The sequence below is a fragment of the Limulus polyphemus genome, unplaced genomic scaffold (assembly GCF_000517525.1).
Source record: "Limulus polyphemus unplaced genomic scaffold, Limulus_polyphemus-2.1.2 Scaffold3528, whole genome shotgun sequence".
NCBI classification, from domain to species: Eukaryota; Metazoa; Arthropoda; class Merostomata; order Xiphosura; family Limulidae; genus Limulus; species Limulus polyphemus.
The window spans coordinates 1058-8796 of record NW_013669138.1 but is presented as its reverse complement, the minus strand read 5'-3'; the positions used below and the strand labels follow the sequence as shown (position 1 = coordinate 8796).

The 7739-nt window shown below is 34.7% G+C and overlaps 1 protein-coding gene across 1 annotated transcript in view; it reads right to left on the bottom strand.

Annotated features, from left to right (window-relative positions):
• Window positions 1-7260, bottom strand: part of LOC106469525 (tetraspanin-33-like) — a 57782-nt gene extending 50522 nt beyond the window's left edge. The window contains exon 1 of the mRNA XM_022398062.1: window positions 6964-7260. The gene's annotated coding sequence lies outside the window, so the exon portion shown is untranslated. The remainder of the gene's footprint in view (window positions 1-6963) is intronic.
• Window positions 7261-7739: the final 479 nt, after the last annotated feature.

The window sequence follows — 7739 nt, the reverse complement described above, 5'->3', positions numbered from 1 at the left end:
GAAGTTTTGAAGGTTTGAAATATTTATAACACCATAATGGGGTTCTTCAGGCCCGGCATGGCCAGGTGGTTAGGGCGCTCGACTCGTAATCTGAGGGCCGCGGGTTCGAATCCCCGTCAAACCAAACATGCCAACCTCCGCCTTTGCCTGGTCCCAAGTCCAGGATGAGAAAGGAGGAGGGTTGGGCGCGGGGCTAGCAACTCCACCCCGTAAAATCCAACCTGCTACAAGTAACTGCAACAACAACTACCGTTGGCGAGGTGTTGTTGCGGCCCTATGCTCTATTGTGAGTTTACAGAAATAAAAAAAATGGGGTTCTTCACTGCTTTCTCTTTCCTGGTGATAGTGGGTCCGTGAGCCACCGAAACATGTAGAAGTTGTTAGGTAAGGTATAGTTCCTTCACTAAAAGTTTTTTAAAAAGTACTGTGTAAATTTTAACGTTGTCTTGTTGAGTTTTTAATAAATACACTATGTTTTTGTTTTACATACGTATATCAAACGTTCTGCGTGAATTTCTTTCCAAATTTTTCATATATATAGAACGTAATAATTATATATATATATATCTTGACATAAATCTTAATGTTTAATAAACTTATTGGTTGCTGCACTTATTATATATTTGAATGTTTATGCATGTGGAACAAATAGTAAGTTTGACAAATGATGCCTTAAATACTTCCAACAACCGTACTTGACACAACAGTTTCATATGCGTTCCAGGTCGTGTGCTAGTATAAATACCTACTATTGATGAAAATGTATTTCACAATAATTACAACAATGACTCAGTGGGCTCGTAATGCTAAAATTCAGGTTTCGGTACCCAGTGGGCAGAGCATAGATAACCTATTGTGTAGCTTTGTGGTTTGCAACAAACAAACAAATCATAATCCTTTTTAACTGTAGAGCCCTCTGAAGCTGTTGAAACTCCAGTGTTCTAAGTTTTGTACACTGTTACGTATATTTCTAAATACAAACAATCTCAATAACGTTCATATAATGTTTGCCTTAGACAATTTTTAATTAAAACATTTTATATATGTCTCAATATATATATATTGGCCAAATTACATTATACATAATACATTATTCAAAGGATTATACAACTTCAATAATAATTACAGTATAGAATACAACCTGTACAAATCACTTTATCATAAAATTATATAGCACATGAAAATACATCGGCACAAATGTCATAAACCCTTATGATATGGATAATCTACAAACCATATTTTCATAATGATAAATTGCAATTTAACAGCCTTATGTTTTATTTTCATTTTCTTTCTTTCTTTCTTTTTCTTTTTCCTTTCTTCATTTTCTTTCTTTCTCTTTTCCTGTCTTTTTCTTTCTTTCTGTCTCTTTCTTTCTCTTATTTCTGTCTGTCTTTCTCTTTCTTTCTTTTTTTCTTTGTCTCTTTCTTCTTTCTCTTTGTCTCTGTCTCTTTCTTTCTCTTTGTCTCTTATTTCTCTCTGTCTCTTCTTTCTTTCTGTCTTTTCTTCCTTTGTCTCTTCTTTTTCTCTGTCTTTTTCTTTCTCTTTGTCTCTTCTTTCTTTCTCTCTGTCTCTTCTTTCTTTCTCTCTGTCTCTTTTTTTCTGTCTTTTTCTTTCTCTTTTTCTTCCCTCTTTCTTTCTTTTCTTTCTCTTTTTTCTTCTTTCTCTCTTTCTTTTTGTCTTTTTCTTCCTCCTCTTTCTTTCTTTTTATTTCTCTTTTTTCTTCTTTTTATCTTTCTGTCTTACTTTCTCGCTTTATTTCTGTCTCTTTCTTTCTCTCTTTCTGTCTTACTGTCCTTCTTTCTCTATTTATGTTTTTCTTTTTTTTTCTTTCTCTGGTTAGACTTTCCGACCAGCTGATTGGTATGACAAGCTTTGCAAAACTGAAAAATATTGCCACATTTTGGCCCAAAAAATATAGCATGATTTTGTCACATGTCTTATTGACACGATTTCCCATGGGGAGTTCATGGGCAACTTTCAATATTTCAGCAGTATATGCTTTGGGAACAACGATTTGATGAACAATAGCCCATTCCTCTGAAGCTGGCACATCTGGTGGTCTCCATTTCTTCATAAGCACACCATTTTTGAATAAATAACCATTTGGAACTTTCTCCAATTCATCTTTTGGGAATGCGTGTTTAAATAGTGAAGTGATCTGCAAATCTTTTTCTCGTTCAGTGATCGGTTTACTTTTAGTAAATGGAACTACACTTGGTGAATCAGATTCTTCACGTTCATCGTTGTCCCTCACTGGGGTACTGTCAGTAGGACGATCATTCACAAGATCGCTATCGGATCAAAAAAATGTCTGAGACAAATCTATAATATCATCCTCTGAATCCATGCTTATCATTTGTTTTTGGCTTAATTTCCTAGCCTGAGCTCGAGTCATAGAACACAAGGGAAACACATCGGGATTCTCCTCAACTACAACATCATCCTTAGATAAAACAGTGATCGGCTCACTAACCATTTTAGGTTCGGCAACAACTTTTTCCCCAACCAAATCGTTTCCCAACAACAATGATACACCCTTAATTGGCAGAGTAGGTCTTACTCCAACCACAACTGGTCCCGAAACTAGGTCTGATGCTAAATAGATATTAAGAAGAGGAACATTAACAAAGCCACCCTCAATACCCTGAGTAATAACAGACTCACCAGTGGCAGAACTCGAATATAAAGGCAATACACCTTCTAACAACAATGATTGAGTCGCCCCAGTATCACGTAGAATACGTATGGGTATGGGATTGCCAGTGTCATTTGCACAGACACAGAACCAACAGACACAAAAAGTCTAACTTCCTCTCTGATTACATCAGCCTTTATATCAGTGGCCAAATCAACAACATTGGGTGATCTGGTGAAGCTACGTCCATATGTGGACACAAATGCACTGAGTGTTGCCTTCTTTTCTTTCTTCTCTTTCAAACCCCAACAATCGGACATAACATAACCAGGTTTTTTACAGAAATGGCAGACAGGCCTTGATGGTTTTGATGAAGTTTTAGCCCAATTGTATGAAGATTTCGAACTAGAGAAGCTGGATTTTTTGGAAGAATTCTCAACTTCAGTGGATTGAACAGATACAGGTTTTTGTTGAGATGGTAGAAATTCCTTTTTATGAAAATTGGTTTTATGTGTTAAAGTGTAGTCATCGGAAAGAACAGCTGCTTCCTGTAGTGTTTCAACTTTCTTTTCATCTAAATAAGTTTTGAGGTCGTCACGTGCACAACGTTTAAATTCTTCAATTGGGCATAACTGTCTTAGTTTGTCGAAACTGTTGCCAATATGCATAGAATTGCACCATCGATCAAAATAAACCTCTTTTTCGTGGGCAAATTCCATATACGTCTGATTATCTTGTTTACAATAACCTCGAAACTTTTGGCGATAAGCCTCCGGTACTAACTCGTATGCTTTGAGAATAGCTACTTTAACCTTATCATACTTCGTACAGTCTTCTAGAGAAAGAGCGACATAAGCTTCTTGTACTTTACCAGTTAAAACACTTCGTAATAATAATGACCATTTTTCGGTGAGCCATTCCATGGTTTGGACAACCTTCTAAAAATGTTGGAAATATTTATCTACTTCATTTTCATTGAAACGTGGTACTTTAACATATCGATTAAGTTCAAAGTTGTTATTTTGCCTTGGTCGATCGTAGTTATGTATAATTTCCATTTCTTTCAGCCTAATTTCATTTTCGGCTTAAATAGGAGTTTGTTCTTTCTCAGCTTCAATACGAGCTCGTTCGTTCTCGGCTTCAATACGAGTTTGTTCTTTCTTGGCTTCAATACGAACTCGTTCGTTCTCTTTCTCGGCTCCAATACGAACTCGTTCGTTCTCTTTCCCGGCTTCAATACGAGTTTGTTCGGCCTCGGAGCGCTTATTTTCTTTTTCAGCTACAATACGAGCTTCCTCAAGCTCGATTTGTTTGAGTTTTAGCTGGATCTCTAATCTATTTTTATCACTTAACCCCGATTGGCTAGTAGAGACACTAGAGTATTTCTCTAATGCTTTCTCAGCCAACAAATCATCATCGACTAGTATTTCGATAATACGCTTTTTTAGTTCATTTTTTCTCATTGACATTTTAACTTCTAGTTCTAAAACTTTGGCAATTTGGAGCAATACATTTTTGTTATATTTTTCTAATTGTTCTAGGTAAGGTGATACAAGAAAATCTTGATAATCCGACATGATCAAATCTTGTTGGCACTGATAAATATAAATTCAATTACGATTTAAATTATAATTTAGATCGAATTTTGTCTCTGATTCAAATCTCGGATACGAGCCCCCAATTTATTATGTTACGTATATTTCTAAATACAAACTTAATTTAAACAACGTTTATGACAACAAATTCATTACAGCATGTACACTCATTCAATCTTAGTTTTATACCTTTCCACAACATAATATCTTCTTTTGGCACATTTTTGTTGTTGTTGTTGGAAGTAAACAAATAAATTCACACTTCACTTTTATAAAATTATTGACAGAGCATTCCTAAGCAGTAATATAGTCGATGGTAAACTATATTAACACACTTGTCATATAGAGATCATGAAATTTAAGGTTAGGTTTTGCACGTCCCATCGCGCGTCTCAGTGGCACAGCAGTATGTCTGCGGAATTACAACGCTAGAAACCGGGTTTCGATACCCGTGGTGGACAGAGCACAGAGAGTCCATTGTGTAGCTTTGTGCTTAACTACAAACAAACAAACCTTTTCATCGCTGCCTAAATACCGGTCTAAAGGTTTTAATCTTCCGAATTTTTATTTGCAGACACAACGGGGAAGAACTGTAATGCTGCAGTAATAAGTCATTTAATTTTTTGATTTGTTATACATGACACCAGATTCTGTAATAAAGATCGACCTATCATCAAGCGAAAACGAAGGACAAAAAGAGTTTATTTGTTTAATTAAAATATTTTTTTTTTTTTATTTTTTTGCAAAGCTACACAAATGGATATCGACTATAGATATTTTGACTCTCTTTTTTACAGAAAATTTATGGCCACGAAGTGCGAAGCAAATTGTTGCGGCAAAGGGACGCGAACTAAATACTTTCGGATTCATAGTCCGGGCAAATAAACCACAATATCACGCTCGGCCCAAGAAAAGTCGATGGTATTAGTATTTTCATATGCCAGAAATGTCTACTTTAATTTAAGCATCACATCAATTATACTACCTATATATTGCAAGACTAGGAGACTGCAAGGAAGGAAATATTTCAATTGTTTAAGGTGGCATGCCAAAAGGAAAGTGGGCGTTTTTGCTCTCGGCCTACACACAGATTAAAAAACAAAAAAACAAAACGTTTAAATACAGATTTGTTCCTAACGTGGAAATTTCTTCCAGAAAGAATAATCAATTAATGTTGTGCTACTATCAGTAACGTTATAATAATTTTCGTCTCGGTGGTCATTACGTTTATTATACTTTTTTTTTGCACATTAATTACAACGGATGTCTTGTCCTGGAAGCAGAGATAATTGTACCTTATAAATATGATAATTTATTATTAAGACTAACAGGTAAGTTCCCAAATACGACCATCATCTAACCTGTTTTACATCAGGTTTTAACCATATGCATAACAAGTTTCTTGCCTTCTAAATAGTTCATAAGAGAAGCAAAACTTAGCTGATTAACTGCTACTTCTAAAGTTAACACTATATTTCCATATCAGAATACTTATAACGTGGGAACAACAGCGAATAAAATGGAGAAATCAACCAATATTTAAGCACATACCATGAAATAACAAGCACTATAAAATAAATCATAGTCTTACTAATTATAGGGTCAATTTCTTAAGCAGAGTTAATCTCCTATGTAATTAAGCACATGACAAGGTAGCAATTTTCCCACAACAAAAGTAAAAAAAACCAACAAAATCAGTTAAAGGATAGGCTAAGGTAATGAGACTACATGGTAATGCAAATAAATAACTACAGTGATTATTAATACAAGAGTATTAAAAAATCATTATATTTAAAATGAAATAGGGATCCTACTCTAAAAAGAAATGAAACAAGAATTTAAACCATAATAAATTTATAAAATGTAATCCTTACTTTGCCTACAGATAAGAGTATAAAGCTGCAAGGTATGGATTAAACTTTATATATTTGTGATTGTGGTTTTAATTCTTGTTTCATTGGTTTTTGTAGCAGGATCCCGACTTCATTTTAAAATTCATAATATTTTAATACTCTTGTGTGTTCACGTGTTTATCCATCGATATGTAGCGCCATCTTTTGGGTTGAAAAGATATTTAAGTACATGCATGATATGTTTACCATTTATAAGAAATCTCTATATATTTATCAGAATATCAAAACCGGATAGCCACAAACTAGTCAAATAATCTGGAGAAATCTTGTAGCGATAGTCCGAGCCGTCTAGAGGCTAGCCCCGCTGAGGTGATCAGGTAGGTAGGTAGTAGACAAAAAAGTTGCTGTTTTAGAAAATTTTGAATTGCTATTTCCGGAAATGTTAGCGACCTTTTTAGCGTATTGTTAGTATATATGCGCATAATATATCGTAACCTATATTTTGAATGGTCGGTTTTCTCTTAGGAATTCAATAGTGTGGATTTTCGGCTCGAGAATTCTTTGGAAAACTTGTCGATCCCTAATATTAAGTACTACTGTACTTAATAATTATGTTGTTGCAATAAATCACAAATGATTTTGTCAACTGAACTTTATGACAAGGAGTTTCACAAACCAAGCTAAAATTTGCAAATCTTTTAGATAACTTTACTAATTTAACAATATTTTTACAGGAAACACTATTTACTGTAAATATTACTTTATTAGAAAAACGGTCTATAGCTTTTACGTTTTTTTTTTTTTCAGCCAGTGGTTGGTTCATAATATCATAACTTTTCCTCGGTTTCATCTAGAAATTTATCAAACATAAACTTACTTATTCCCCTTCTTTGAGGTCTCACTGCAGTCCAGGCTTTAAAGTTGAATTTAAGAACGTTGTATCGTTAGTCTAAACATCAGAAACGTGAACTAAAGAATTAGAACCTAACTCTGCAATAACCAAAATATGTTCTGTCAACCTACTAACACAGAACACTGACGGCCCCTGCAGGTACAAAAAGCCGCTTACCGTCACAAGCTATTGCAGCTTTACTACCAGCACTTGTGGATATGTGACGTAACAGTGTTATGCGCGTGTCACGAGAAATCAAGCGCGAGATGCCTCGAGGATACAAACTGGAGTGCAACGGATTACGATGTGTTAACCGTTACGCGGAATGAAGTTGCTTAGATGTCTTTGTCGATGTATGTTGGTTTGGACTGTAGAGTTGAATGACCTGTATAAAAAGTGTATAGTTACTAAAAGATCGAATAAAAGTTCATACAAATCATTTGCATATAATCAACCATAAACAGTTTTAAGAGCAACTCTTGTGATTGGTACAGGTGTAACTTTCTGCCATTGGGGAGTTCTTTATAAACTAACTCGTGGAAATAATAACCAACAGTTATCAAGAGCCGTCGTTGTCATGTGTTTGCTATTTTATTGTCATTATATATAGTATGATATTTCGCTTCGAAATAACTGTTATTTTTATATATTTAATTAAAAAGAGCAGTGTCAAAAACGTCACTGCTCGAAAAATGGTAAAGCTTAATTGCCGAGACAAACTTATGCTACTTTAGGATCGCGACAGATAGAAGAGCACAAGC